The sequence below is a fragment of the Pelodiscus sinensis genome, chromosome 1 (assembly GCF_049634645.1).
Source record: "Pelodiscus sinensis isolate JC-2024 chromosome 1, ASM4963464v1, whole genome shotgun sequence".
In the NCBI taxonomy this organism is placed as follows: Eukaryota; Metazoa; Chordata; order Testudines; family Trionychidae; genus Pelodiscus; species Pelodiscus sinensis.
The window spans coordinates 155,980,307-155,994,959 of record NC_134711.1 but is presented as its reverse complement, the minus strand read 5'-3'; positions in this window follow the sequence as shown (position 1 = coordinate 155,994,959).

Sequence of the window (14,653 nt, the reverse complement as noted above, 5' to 3'; positions counted from 1 at the left end):
CTGTGTTAGTCTGGGTTAGTCCTGTTTTTTGTTTCAGCTATGTAGCACTTTAAAGACTAAAAAGATGGTTTATTAGGGTCTGGCCCACGAAAGCTCATCACCTAATAAACCATCTTGTTAGTCTTTTAAAGTGCTACATAGTCCTGTTTTTTGTTTATCTGAATGTAGAACTTGCTTCCTGCTGTTGGTTCAAGAACACCCAAATGTGGAACTGGAGATGAGGCTTCAAGGCTCATTTAATGTTCCAATCCCTCTCTGAGGGCGAAAAAAGAGCAGAAAGGGTATGCTGGATGCAGGAGAGGAGCTAAGCCTTAGTTTTAGGGGGATTTGGAAGCATCTGACTTTCCAACAATTTGAGTCCAGCATTTTTACTATTAAAGATGGGACTTACATTTAGTGGCACATAAGCAGTTTGCTAAACCTTAATATAATTTGCTGGCTATGTACATAAGGGAAAGTGTGAGGTGTAATGTATAGTTTCTTGAAAAAAGTAGCCAATTTTTATATCTGCTTCCCTTCCTACCTGTAGAAAAAATCCTTCTAGAGATATGAGTCAGAACAGGTGTACCAGTTGCCATGGCCCATCCACTTTTAAGGGCTTGGCCTCCTGCCTCACCTCCTCCTGTACCCTAGGCTCAGTCCCCCAGGCCAGGCTAGAAGCTGTAGGTCGAAATAAACCCCTTGGTTCGAATTAACGTTACTCCTCATTTTTAGTTAATTGGAAACAAGAGGTTTGATTCAAACTAACGCAACAGGGTGCACACGTTCACTTTTGAAACAGCTGGCATTCGGAGTAACGCACCGGCGAGATCATGCTAATGAAGCGCAGGATATTTAAATCCCCGCTTCATTGACTATTTTGAATGCCTACATTTGCATCCCTAGTTCGTACTAGGGTGCAAGTGTAGACATACCCTTATAAAATAAAATACTGGAGCATGACACATGCACAAGCCTTATGAATAGCAACTTGGCCTGCCTTGACATTACAAGCTGATGTTAGAGATATGTCTTTACTGCACAGTGAAATTTTGTCTTAATCTTCCCCTCTTTCTATCACCCACAAAGGAAAACTTCTACTTTTTAGTCCAGGCTAGTTTACTGAGATAGGGCTGTTGATTTCCTGACTCTCACCCCAAACTCACACTTGTGAGTAAGAATGCAGGGGTGGAAAAAAACACTGCAGCACTGGTATCTTTATTGCCAGAATTCTCCCCAAAAGGACAAAAGTTCTCCCACAATTAACGCATTTAAGGAGTAAAGAATTCAAGAGGGTTTCAGTACCAAAACAAAAACAAAAACTCCACCATGGGATGTGCCCCATGACACTTGCAAAGGTGAAGACATAGTAATGGAAATAGGCTTTTGTTGTGGGGATACCACACGGGCTAAACCTTCCCTACCTTCAAGGTTAAAACCATTGCCAACTCACATGCCAGTACTTTGGGGCTACATCTACACTGGCAGTTTCTTGTGCAAGAACAGCTGTTCTTGTGCAAAAACTTGCCGGGTATCTACACTGCACGCGCATTCTTGCGCAAGTAAATTTACAGTCTAGCGTTCGAAAACAGGGCTTCTTCTGGAAGAGTTATTCCTCTCCCCATGAGAGATAAGCCCTCTTGTGCAAGACCTCTTGTACAAGAGGGCAGTGTAGACAGGCAACATGAATTTCTTGCACAAGAAACCCCTATGGCTAAAATGGCCATCAGAGCTATCTTGCACAAAAGAGCATCCACACTGCCATAGACGCTCTTGAGCAAAAGCATATGCCAGTGTAGACGTGCTCTTGTGCAAGACTTTTTGTGCAAGAACTCTTCTGCAAAACAGTTCTTGCACAAGAAGCTGCCAGTGTAGACGTAGCCTAGGATTCTCTGATATGACTGTAATTGATCCCAGGGAGAATTTTAAGTGCCTCTGTAACTTGGATGAAGCATGAGTCAAAGCTCTTTCAGCCACTACTGTGTTGACTACATCTGATAAAATGCAAAGTTCCAATCCCATACACTTTTCAAGAGGATTGGGTGTCACCTGAAAGGCTGCAGAGCAGCGTGTTTGAAATTGCTTAAAGTAGGCAAATTGTTGGCAGGCGCCCAAACAAGAAGGAGAAGGTGTGAACGTGTGTCAGTGTAGGGGGTGAAGCACAGTGAATGCAGCACTTTGATCCAAGCTAATATTTTAAAAATGAGTTTGCTGCAATGTCCATTACAATAAGTGATATTCCCCAGCGTAATGCTAAATATCCCCCGTCTCAGTAAAACAGCTGGTGAAGTCTATGGTTCTTTGTGACCTATTGCTGAATAAATGATGGCCCTGTACAATCTTTGCAGTGTTGGTATCTATCTCTTTGTTGTAATGTGCTTTGGGATACCTCAGGTAGGCTTTACTATATATCTAACCAAGTTAATTTTATCCCTTCTGTTATCAAATAGCGGGCTAGCTGAACCGATTGTAAACTTAAGTCTAGTTTTATTATTGTAGCTTTCTGCTTATTCTTTGAAAAATATTTTCTTAGTGGTCTGTAGTCAAAATTTCGATTAAATTATTTGCTAGTAGCTACTACACTTGCATCTCTAGACTTCAGGGTTGCCAACTGCTGAAACTGATTTTTATGGACAGCGCAGAAAAAAAATGACACTTTTTTTATAGACACATTTGCATATAATATGAAGATGACACAAAAGGGCAAAAGTGAACAATATTCAGTGTTTTTATTCATACATCACAGCAGCAATGCTATGCTAGTTTAACCTGCGTATTAGCCACATCAGAGCCGCCCCACTGTCAACTGTAGCTTTAATAATTTTTCACTTTGCACAATCGATAATCCTTCCAGCATAGGAGTGGACAGTTTATCTCTTATATTTAAATAAAAGCCCCACGGTGACTTCCTGACAGGGAGTCTGTTCAAGGCTGCTATGCCTGGCCCACTGTCCCCTGCACCCTCTAACCACAGGAAGCCTGGTAGGGGTTTGTGCTTCACATGCTTCCACCAAAAGTTGCTGCTGTGCAGACTCTAGCGATGCTGAAGAAGAGTACTAAGCCAGAGGTGGAGAAGAGAATGCACCAGCCAGCAGCAAGTCAGAGGGAGCCCTCATGAGAATTCCCCTCTCTGCCCCTGCTCTGGAAACCGTAGACTCCCGGGGAACTGTCCCACCATCTGCTGCTAGCCCCAGGGCCAACCAGGAGAGACTCATCCACTCTACTGCAAACCTCGGTGGTTTTTTACTGATATCTACATTTTTTTTAACAGATTTTATTAATAGATCCAATTTTAGCTCTTTTTTACAGACTGTCCGAGAACTGGCTGATGGGTGGCAATTCTGCTAGGCTTCCTTGTATTACACTCTGCCAATAATCTGCTATTTACTTAAATTAGAGCTATTCAGATATGAAATCTTTTTTGATTGTTATAAATTAATAAAGCATCCACCTTTAAAATGAGATAGATTCTTATTCCTCAGAAACATGTAAATTTTTGCAGCAAATAAGTGTTTGGGGATTAATATAATTTCCTCATTTGCTCTATTATCAACTCTTGCACTGGCGTGATAACAACAAGCTTAAAGAAATATAAAGCTCATCTATTTTGTTGCTTTTACAGTAGTAATAGTAGAAAGCAGGTCAGCACTGAAGGCAACTGGTGCAGTGTTTAAGTCATGACAACAACAAGTTGGTATTTTAATGGATGTGCTTTGGAAACTAAATTTCTATTTTCATGGCAAATCTGGGAAACTATTTTAAAAATTGGGGGTCTGTGCAGAGGATGCTTCCTCAGTTTCTGGCCTCCTGAGATGTACATGTAGACACTCGAGGTTTTCTGAATTTAGTAATAGACAGATAATTGACTGCAACTTCATGATGCTTGGGCTCGTCTACACTGGCCCCTTTTCCGGAAGGGGCATGTAAATTTCATGAGTCGTAGTAGGGAAATGCGCGGGGGATTTAAATATCCCCCGCGGCATTTTTTAAAAAAGCCGGAAAAGAGCATCTACACTGGCCCCGATCCTCCGGAAAAAGCAGTAGGAATAAGTAGGAATAAGAGCCTCCGGAAAAGGGCGCTTTTTCCGGAGGATCGGGGCCAGTGTAGACGCTCTTTTCCGGCTTTTTTAAAAGCCGGAAAAAAGCGGCGGACATTTTTATTTAAATGCCGCGGGGGATATTTAAATCCCCCGCGCATTTCCCTACTACGACTCATGAAATTTACATGCCCCTTCCGGAAAAGGGGCCAGTGTAGACGTAGCCCTTCAGTTTACACAGCAGTTAACACTCTACCGCCTAAGCGGCTCTTCAGTGTTAACAAATTCTTTAAATAGATTTAAAAGTGATTTTACTTTCCTATATCATCTTCTCCCCATATTAAAATATTTAGCTTAAGATCCAATCCTATGTAAAGCACACCCAAACTAGCCTGGTTCAGGGAAAATTTCCCCTATGGCTAGGCAGGTTCTGAGTACCTGCTATGGGATTCCTGGTACCCTTCTCTGAAGAGTCTACTATTTTCTATACAAAATATATTTATGATTCTATGGAAACATGCCTACTTAGAATTAGCATTCAAACACATTCTTAATTTCAATAATCAATCAAGAAAGGATGCAAGCTAATTTTAGATATGCCAGAAAACAATCAATCAAAGCAACTACATTAACTGTAGGACACCAATACAAATGCTACTGAAAAACAACTTGATTGAATTGCAAACTTCAGGCTTCTCTTCAGGTAAGTGTTGTTCACTCTTGCATGATGTTAGCAATTAACAAACCTCATGTTGTAGCATGCAGTTATGAATTTAACCCTTGTTTTTGCTAAAAGCAGAATTCTAAGTGAGGGTATGCCACTTATTTACATAGTAGGTCTCCTTTTATCATTTTACTTGCTGTTTTCCCTTCTGTCAAATCTTGGGGCTGTAATCCAGATTAAGTAAGAAGTTAGGCATGAATGCAGATGCGTAAGTAAGAGACTGTTGATAAGTCAGTGTATTTTGATCGCAGTTAGATTCAAAGTACACTGTCAAGTTGCATACATTGCTAGCAGGAATATTTGTTGAAGCGATGTTATGTATTGGTGACATGAAAGATAGTATGACTTGATACTCAAGACATAAATGTTCTTCATGTAGTGATATTATCAGTGTACATACTGTTGTGAAAACTTGGTATGCATCAGCATATCTTCATATCCTATGCTCTGCTGAGTAATTTCATTCATACAAGTAAAATCTATCTAAATAAATGTGTTACATGTCAATCATGTACAGGTAGAACTGGAAGATTAAGGTCAAATTGCAGGAGTGCTTTTATTTCAAGGTGTAAGATATTTGTTTGCCTATTATTCTCACAAATTGTGCATAATAGGTGTACTAAGCCCAAGCACTTGGAATGAAATTTCACCAACACAAGTTGGTAAATGTGTAGCTTAAGGAAATACAATAGCATCTTGAAGGGCCTCCTCAGAAAAGGGCTGAATGTGCTCTATTTCGAGCAATCAAAGAAACAGAATTAAAGAATGCAGGAAGCAAAATCACTAGATAGGTAGAAGATCAGATAAGAATATAATAATACCACTTAGAAAATAGCATTCTTCTTCCTGATCAACAAGTGCTAAATGACAGTTTTGTAAGATCTTGCAGACCTTTCACACAAAAGCAAGTTAGAATTTTGAAGTTAATGCACAACTCTGAACACCTGTTTCACCCTGTAATCCTACTGCAGTACCAAGACTTTTTTTTTGTGGGGGGGAGGAGGGAGGACAGCATAAAACAAAAAACAAATGAAAAAAACCTTAAGAACCAATGAAGGATTTTTAAAAGTAATTATGTGGTCTGATGGGGGAAGCAAGAACATTTTAGTAGCTCTTAATTAGATGGACAGGAGGAGAGTAGTATGCAGTTTATAGGCCAGAGGAGTTTACAGGAAAAGTCCAGCAAATGACTAAGACCTGGGTAATGGTTTTGCTGATTCTGCCTCTTTTCTGTATGGTTTGATGCATCCCTATACAAATGAGGGGAAAGAAGGGAGTGTAATGGTTCACCCTCCCCTATGCTTTATGAAATGGACTCATGGACATAAATATACATAACAAAAAGGTACTTTGAACATTATCATGTAACCTATCAATCTTCAGGTCTTAATCTGCTAGTTCTGTTTATCTTATTTTGGTATGTTTATCATTCTTGTGTGTAAAATTAGACATATGGAATAAGGAATACTTTGTTTAAATGTGTAAATGGAAATCCATCAAGGGTAATTCCAAGGCTGGGCAATCAGGCTGTCTATACTGCAGGCTTCTTGTGCAAGAACTGTTTTGTGCAAGAGTCCTTGCACAAGAGTGCGTCCACCCTGCCACGTGCTTCTGCGCAAGAGCATCCATGGCACTGTGGACGCTCTCTTGTTCAAGAAAGCTCTGATGGCCATTTTAGCCATAGGGGTTTATTGCGCAAGAACCCACACTGCCTTCTTGTGCAAGAGCTCTTATTCCTTATGGGGAGAATAACTTTTGTGCAAGAAGCCCTCTTTTCTGATGCTTTACTGTAAATTTACTTGCATGAGAACACCTGTGCGGTATAGATGCTCTGCAAGTTCTTGCCCAGAAAGTCTGCAGTGTAGATGTAGCCTCAGTGTCTGGGCGGTCATATGCACATAGCCTTTTGTCCTTAAGTCTTAGCAGTGGTTTCTGGGGAGCAGCCAGGTGACTCCCCACGCAGTAAGGGAATTCTTTAAGAAGAATTGAGAGGCTGGAGTCTTTTGTCTTTGGACTTGCTAGGCACACCTGAGATGGGTGAACCAGAGACCCCAGAGGAAGTGGAAATTTCCATGGTTTGGAAGGCAGATGGAAAGAAACCATTTTAGGGTGTCATGGGTCAGATTGACCACCCTGGCACCCCCATTAGCTCACTGGATACCTCCCTCTTGCTGGTGTTTCCCCCCATTTCTTTGTCTGCAGCATCCTCTTCAGTGCACTGCCTCCAGCATTACCTGCTCCAGTCTCTGCATCCCCCTTCCAAGGGTTGGTGTTTATCCTGCTTGCACTCCAGGGTCCTCCCTTCCCCAGGGCACCCTGTTCTCCTCCCAGCAAACACCCAGTTCCTTGCCTCAGGGGCCCACTGCCAGTCTTCGTCTTGCCCCTGCCTCAAGGGCAAACTGCAGTCTGTAATGGCCACTCATCACTAGCAAAGGGGTGTGGACCTGCTGTCCCTGCCTATCATGGCTGCCTCTCTACAGCCCTAGTAGCCTCAGGCTTTGCTTCAGGCCCTGCAGCCCAGGAGCTTGCTTGGCCAGAGCTTCCCCGGCCAGGACTTCCCCAGCTCAGCTCAGCTCAGCCTTTCTTCCCCCCCACTCTACCTCCAGAAAACCTCCTGCTTTCCTGGCACTCTAGGGCCCTACTGCTCTCTATCCACAACAGCAGTCAGATCTCCCTCTTCCTCCAGGAGTCCTTCTTTATATAGCCCCCAGCTGGGCCCTCATTAGCCAGAACTGCCTCAGCTGGGGCTTCACTCTCAGTTCTCTCTCAAGGCTGGGGTTTTTGCCCTTAAAGGGCCGGAGCAGGACAAATGCCCTGTCACAGCAAGTTTATAATAAGTTTGCCCTGAGGATTTTAGTGTTAGAAATAGCTAAGTAATTTTTTGTTACTTTTGATTTGTAATCTACTTTGCTCTGCCTGTTCTCACTTACACCCACTTAAATCCTACTGTTTGTACTAAATAAAATAACTTTTGCTTACTATCAAGCCCAGGGTAAATAATTGTTACCTGGGGGAGCAATGAGTGTCTACATTCCCCCTTTCATTGTTAAAGGGGGCTTACCCAAGTAATTCATTGGGGGATTTGATCCCATTTGGGGAGTGGTATCCCAGGAAGCTGGGCCCAAAACTGCACTCTCCTTGGACCTGAAGAGGCTCAGTGTCTACTGCTTCTTGGGGGGGAAGGAGGCAGTGATCTCACCTCCGTGTCTTGGCTGGGGGAGACCAGGGAGCTGGCCCAGCAAGACAGGGTGGTGCAGAGCCCAGAGAGCAGGAATGTGAGTGAAAGTGGCCATTTCAGCACCCTGGGAAGCACCCCAAGGGGTCTTCTCTGACTTCACCCCATCACAGGGAGCTTCAGTCCCCATCCCCCCTCCTACCCCCACACACAACCAATTCCGTACCTTGCTGCATACTGAATTTGGTGTTCCTAGCTTTACCATTTAGGAGTTCTTGAACAAACGAATAGACAGAGAAGATTTGCTTGCTCATAGAGAGACAAACTATCTCAGATATGGAGCAGATACACACACATATACTAATAATATGTATAATCCATACCACATATATTTTTATGCATTAAGTGCAACTATTAAGCACATATATTATTTCAGTTATATAGTCTAAATTGGCCTATACAATCACTATAATCTTGGTCACTTATGCTAAGCAGCCCATAATACCTTGCATTAGCTGAAGTAATCTTTGACTTAAAGAAACCAGAAATCTGAATGGACATGTGATTATTTTACCATAGCAACAGAAAGGGAATTATTCTCACAAGCCTATACTAGAATGTCCCAAAAGAAAGGACATATGATTGTTCTCTGCTAGTACAGAACAAGGACTTGCCTTCATGCCCCTTGGTACCTAGACTGTATGGCTGTGTCTAGATTGCACCCCTTTTCTGTAAAGGGATGCAAATTAGACACAGCGCAATTGCAAATGAAGGGGGGATTTAAATCTTCCCTGCTTCATTTGCATAAACATGGCTGCCGCTTTTTTCCGGCTAGGGGCTTTTCCGGCAAAAAGCGCCAGTCTAGACGGGGATCTTTCGGAAAATAAAGCCTTTTCTGAAAGATCCCTTATTCCTCTTAAAATCAGAAATAAGGGATCTTTCGGAAAAGGCTTTATTTTCTGAAAGATCCCCGTCTAGACTGGCGCTTTTTGCCGGCAAAGCCCCGAGCCGGAAAAAAGCGGTAGCCATGTTTATGCAAATGAAGCGGGGAAGATTTAAATCCCTGCTTCATTTGCAATTGCGCTGTGTCTAATTTGCATCCCTTTTATGGAAAAGGGGTGCAATCTAGACACAGCCCATGTGTTCAGCACAAAGAGAGAAGAGTTACCCTATGGTACTAGAAAAATCAAGTCGAAAGCTGATTCATTAAATTTAGTTTCAGATGAGGTACATAGTAACTTTTACTTGTAAACAGCTAGGTTATAAAAAGATGGACTTGAGCAGTGTAACTTTGGAAGCATATTTTTGGTGTAAGACAACTGTAGCAATGCTGTGCAAAATGGCTTCACAGAAACTGGCATTATATGGAATCTTTTCCTTGTACTATTATTGAGTTATAGCAATAAGCTTAACTAATACTAGCTAAGTATATTTCACAAGGAACGAAGGTATGGTCAAGCAATTAGCTACACAGTTTACCAATAACAGATGTTTTCTGCTATGCATTGGTGTGATGCCTAGAGAGGTACCTCACATCTGTTTAGGGATCATTCATTGCTACTGAGTGAGAATGAGGCTATTTGCAAATTATGGTTCTGAATGTTTGTATAGGGTTCTATATTGAAGTAGACAGTAGCTCCATCTAAACTTCATATATATTTCATTTTTGTCTTGGGCGTGGCTAAACAGGAAACAAACTTAGCTTCTTGCCAGCGATGACACCTTATATCATAGGCAGATGAGCTGGCAGACTTGCCAGACCCCAATTCAAGGTGTGCGGGAGCCAGCTCCATTCTCCTTAAAGAGCCGGGGCCACAAACAGAAGGGGTGGGAATAGGGGCCGCCAACCATAAGCATCACCTGGGGCTCTGGCAGCAATTTAAATGCCACAGTAGCAGTGGCAGGGGGCCTCGGTCCTTTTGAATCGCCTGGCTCAGAGGAGTTGCCCCCTCCCCTTCCCCCCCAGAGGAAAAAAATACCAGGTGCTTAAGTCCCATTGGCAGTCAAATTCAGCTCTTCCCTTAGTGTCTCCTGTCCTCTGGTGGTGCCCTGACCTCTCCCTGCCAGTGCCTCCTGCTCACCAAGGCTATATCTACACTACAAGGTTTTTGCACAAAAACCAGTGGAGCATCCACACCTCAAACTCGTTTTTGCGGAAAAAAAAATACAGTATATCAACAGGACAGAGGACTTTTGCTGGTAGAGTTATTTCTCTCCCCACGAGGAATAACTTCTTTTTGTGCTACAGCTCTTGCACAAAAAGGCAAGTGTGGATGCTCCACAGGTATGTCTTGCACAAAAAGCCTATCAGAAAAAGTACAGGTGCTTTATTGCGCAAGAGTGTCTATGCAGTGTGGACGCTCTCTTGCTCAAAAGCACAAAAAAGTGGGGAAAGTCAATGCCTATGTTTTATATTTTTTAAATTAAAAGTGTTTTTTTATTGATACAGTATTTAAATCAGTGAGCTAACACTGCTACTTCTATGAGAGTATTTAAATCAGTATGATGTAATCTCACCTTGGATTCCTCTGTGGCTTTTAATTAGAATTTCCAGTCTCTTTCGGGAAAGCTTAATTCCCTTAAGAAATCTGTGTCTATTCTACAGGATAACTAGTGCTAAATGGACAGTGTGCAGCAATAGTGTTTTCCATAAAATCCAAAGGTGTCAGCCTCTCTCCATAAGCTGGCAGGGCAGTTAATATCTAAGATCTGCACAAACTTCAAAGGTATCTTTTTATTTAATATTAAAAAACAATTCACTAGTCATACGTCCATCACTGCAAAGCAGATGTAATACCTCGGGGCAGGAGCATGTGCTTGTTGGAATTTGACAATGTTGCTTTCTTCTTGGCTTCACTTTTGGCCTACCTCAACTTTATGGCAGCTCCAACAACAAGTGTATCTGACCCCTTTTACCTTTTTTCAGCACTGATGATGTTCAGTTTATATCTTTCGACTGTCCCTGTTCCCAGATCATCTTGTATTTCATGATCCTGATCACTGAACTGACCTGCTCTCTGATTCCCTGTTCTTCCATAAGCTGTCAAGCATGCTCAATTTCTCTCAGCATTGCACGGTGAATTATGCATATAGTGTCTCATAAGGTATGAATAGCTCTACTAATGCCACAGTGTTAGACTTCATATAACAGCAAATAAAAGAAGTAAACATACTAATTTCTCAGTTATCTACAGAGTTCACTAAGTTTGCTGCAAATATAACTAATATCATGGGTTCCATTCAGTAATGAGTGAACTGACATCTTTCAACTGATGTCTGCAGGCTTTGTGGGTGGTCTCATGCAGATCCATGAACATAGGAAGTAGCAGAGCCCGACTGGATTAAGTTGCCCATCCTTGTGTGTCCACCAGACGTTGGGCCTGGCACATTCTTATCCTTGTGCACTGAGAGTAAGGACTGGGCATATCTGATACATACCAGTGTTAGGATTTGAAAACCAAAGAAGTCTTCTGAGTAAGATTGAGCCAGTGTCCCACTCATTGCACATGAGTCATCAGCAAATTTTGCTCTAATTTTTTCCATCCATGTGCAGAATAAATTCTCTTATGTGCACCAAGTCACACACAGATGTGCACCACTGATAGAAACACATGATGCCCTCTGTGGGCATTCTACTAATCAGGTGGGTGACATTCAAATCTCTCCTGGGTGGCTGCCCAAACTCTCAGCTTGCAGGGAACATGAGTCATCAGAGCTGGTATGTAAAGAGCAGCACACATTGCTTCCTTAACAATGTGGTGGTGGGTACCACTCCTGGAGACATTTTCGAAGCCACCAGGAGCTACTGCTATGGTGCCTTACTTCTTCAGCACCTCTATCCCCACCAAGCAACTCTTTAAAGACACAAGAGCCCCTGTTTATTAATCAGTTGGATTGCTTTGGGGTCTTTAGATGAAAGGTATATACGAAGCACTTATGAGCAGGTTGATGTCTTAGAGTGGTAATGAAATAATTTCTATGAAGGAACTAGCTGTGGAACTTGCAGAACCATCAGTACAGATTTTTAGCAAACCTTGGGACAATACAAAATTCCAGAGGACAAGAAAAAAGCTAATGTTTTTAAAAAGAGCTGACAGGATGACCTGGGAAACTGTCGCATGGTTAACTAGAAATCAGTCTGGAGCAAAAATAATGGAAAGGCTGATATGGAACATAATCAATGAAAGATTAAGCTGGTAACATAATTGCTGGTCAACATGGCTTTATAAAAAATAGTTCTTGTCAAACAGATAATTGTTTAAAGATTGCAAGTGATGATAGATATTCTAACTGTCATATAAATTTACTGGGACTCCTGAAAGGCATTTCAGTTAGTCCCATGTGATTTTTCTTACGTAGGAGAACTATAGACAACGAAAAACAGCCCATACTGGGTTAAAAGAACTGGCTCACTGCATAGAATGTGAAAACATAATTTTCAATGGAGAATCGTCATCTAACGTTGTTTCTAGTTGAGTCCTGCAGGGATATGTATTCCGTACAATGCTACTGAATATCTTTGTTTGTGACTGGGAGGACAGTATGAAATAACTGATGAAGACAGCAGACAAGACACAAATTATTAGAGTGGTAAATAAGACCAATCTGGATATAACGTGGATTCATCTGAACTAAGCTACATTTTTAGCACAGCTAAACACAAGGTTATACATCTAGGAACAAAGAATGTAGGTCAGCCTTACAAGATGGATGGTATCCTGGAAAGCAACAACTTGGAAAAGGATTTAGGGATCATTGAGATAACAAATTCAACATGAGCTCCCTGTGTAGCATTGTAGCTGCAAGAGTGAAACTGATCCTCCGACCCCTAAACAAGGGAACATCAGCGGAAAGAGTGCATGAATTTTATATTCAGACGTGGCATCCACACTTGAAAAAGGATGTTGAAAAATTGGAAAGGGATATGGAAGGGCTATGAGAATGATCCAAACGTGCTTTTCAGAGAGAGTGAGAGAGAAAAAAAAACTAAGCTCAGTCTATTTAGGTAAACGGAGAGTAGATTTTTAAGTGACTTGATCTGTCTGTAAGTATCTTCACAGGGAAGAAATGTCTGAGAGCAGATTGCTCTTTAATCTAGAAAGAAAAAGACATAGTGAAAGCAAATGGCTAAAAGGTGAAACTAGAAAAACTCAAGAGTAGAAGTAAAGGTGCACTTTAATGATGAAGGTATTTAAAAAGTGGAAATAATTTATCAAACATATTCAATCAAGATCTTTTTAAAAGAGACATTGTAGTGAAGGTGTAGACTTGATGGAGAAAATTGGGTGAAACATATTTTTTTTGGACTGAGTTATGCAAAAAGACAAACTAGATGATGATAATGATCCTTCTAACCTTAAAAATCTCTGGATCTAAGTATTGCAATTATATTATTAAAGCATCCGGCCAACACAAAATTCTTAAGATGCTGAAGTACTATTTGTCCCTACCACTCATGCAAAAGATTGAAAAACTGCGCTGCTGCTTGCCTAAAAGGGTATTGTTAATATTCCTTATAATAAAGTGTCAAGGCTTTTGATTTTGTTAAACTACAGAGAGCCTGGGAAAATGTTAACAACTAATCAGATAAAACTTCAGAGCTTAAAACAGCTTCTCAGTTAGAACTGATTTTCAGTAACACATAACATTAGAAAATGGGCTTGAATTTGTATTCTTATGGCTAGTACTGTAAAATGAAACTGAAGAAGACTTTTAGCTACCTCCCGTCATAGCCTATATAACTGGAATGAAGAGTATTCCCCCAAATTGACATGTCGATCCCTGAATATTATCTTGTATTCAGTCGTGCTTCCTTGAAGGCTGAAATGAGGAGAGCTGCAGCAGCATTGCTGCGTGAATACTCGATAGCAGCTTTTTTCAAACTTTAGCCAGCCAAGGACCCCCTTTTTGATTTAAAAATGTTGGGCCCTCCTCCGAACTGGCTTCTAACTTTCCCTAGGGATGCTCAACCCTGCTCAATCCCAGCCTCCTTCCTTACTTCATCTCTTTTCCCAAGCCACCCACACCATAGGCAGTGGGTAAAGGTAGGGTTGGGGGAGGCAAGCCCACAGCCCGACCCCCAACCCTGCCCCTTCTATTGAGGCCACAGCCCCCACAGGAGACAAGTCACCTCCTCACCCCCACCCCCTCCATGAAGAGGTTGCGGGCAGGTGGGGCATGTCCCCAGCCTCCCCGGTCCCAGAGCATGAGGGAGGGCAGGCAGCTCCAGCCTCTTCGGACTGCATGTGGCCCCAGCCTGACTGGCCTGGAGCATAGGGAGGGAGGAAGGCACTCTCTTCTTCCCCTCTCTGCCTCTCTTCTTCCCCACCTCTTTCTGCCCCCTCCCCGATTGTGCTCCTCCCCACTCCTCTCTCCCTCCCAACTCCTCCTGCATGTCACTGAACAGCTGTTCCATGACATACAGGAGATACTGGGAGAGAAGTCGAGTAGTGGAATCACAGCCCCCCCTGGAGTTTTTTCAGACACCCCCACCCCGAGTTCTGTGGACCCCAGTTTGAGATCCGCTGCTCTATAGTTCTAAAATAGAACTGGCAAGACTCCCTTTGAAGTCTGTTTGTGTAGGCAGGATGTTTTAACATACTTCAGCATTAGTGAAATAGTTACACCTCACTACTGATGTTTTTATGCCTGTATACAAATCTCATTACTATACATGAAATATATTTAATATTCATTGCCAGACATGAAACTGTTACCTACATTGAAACTGACAATACA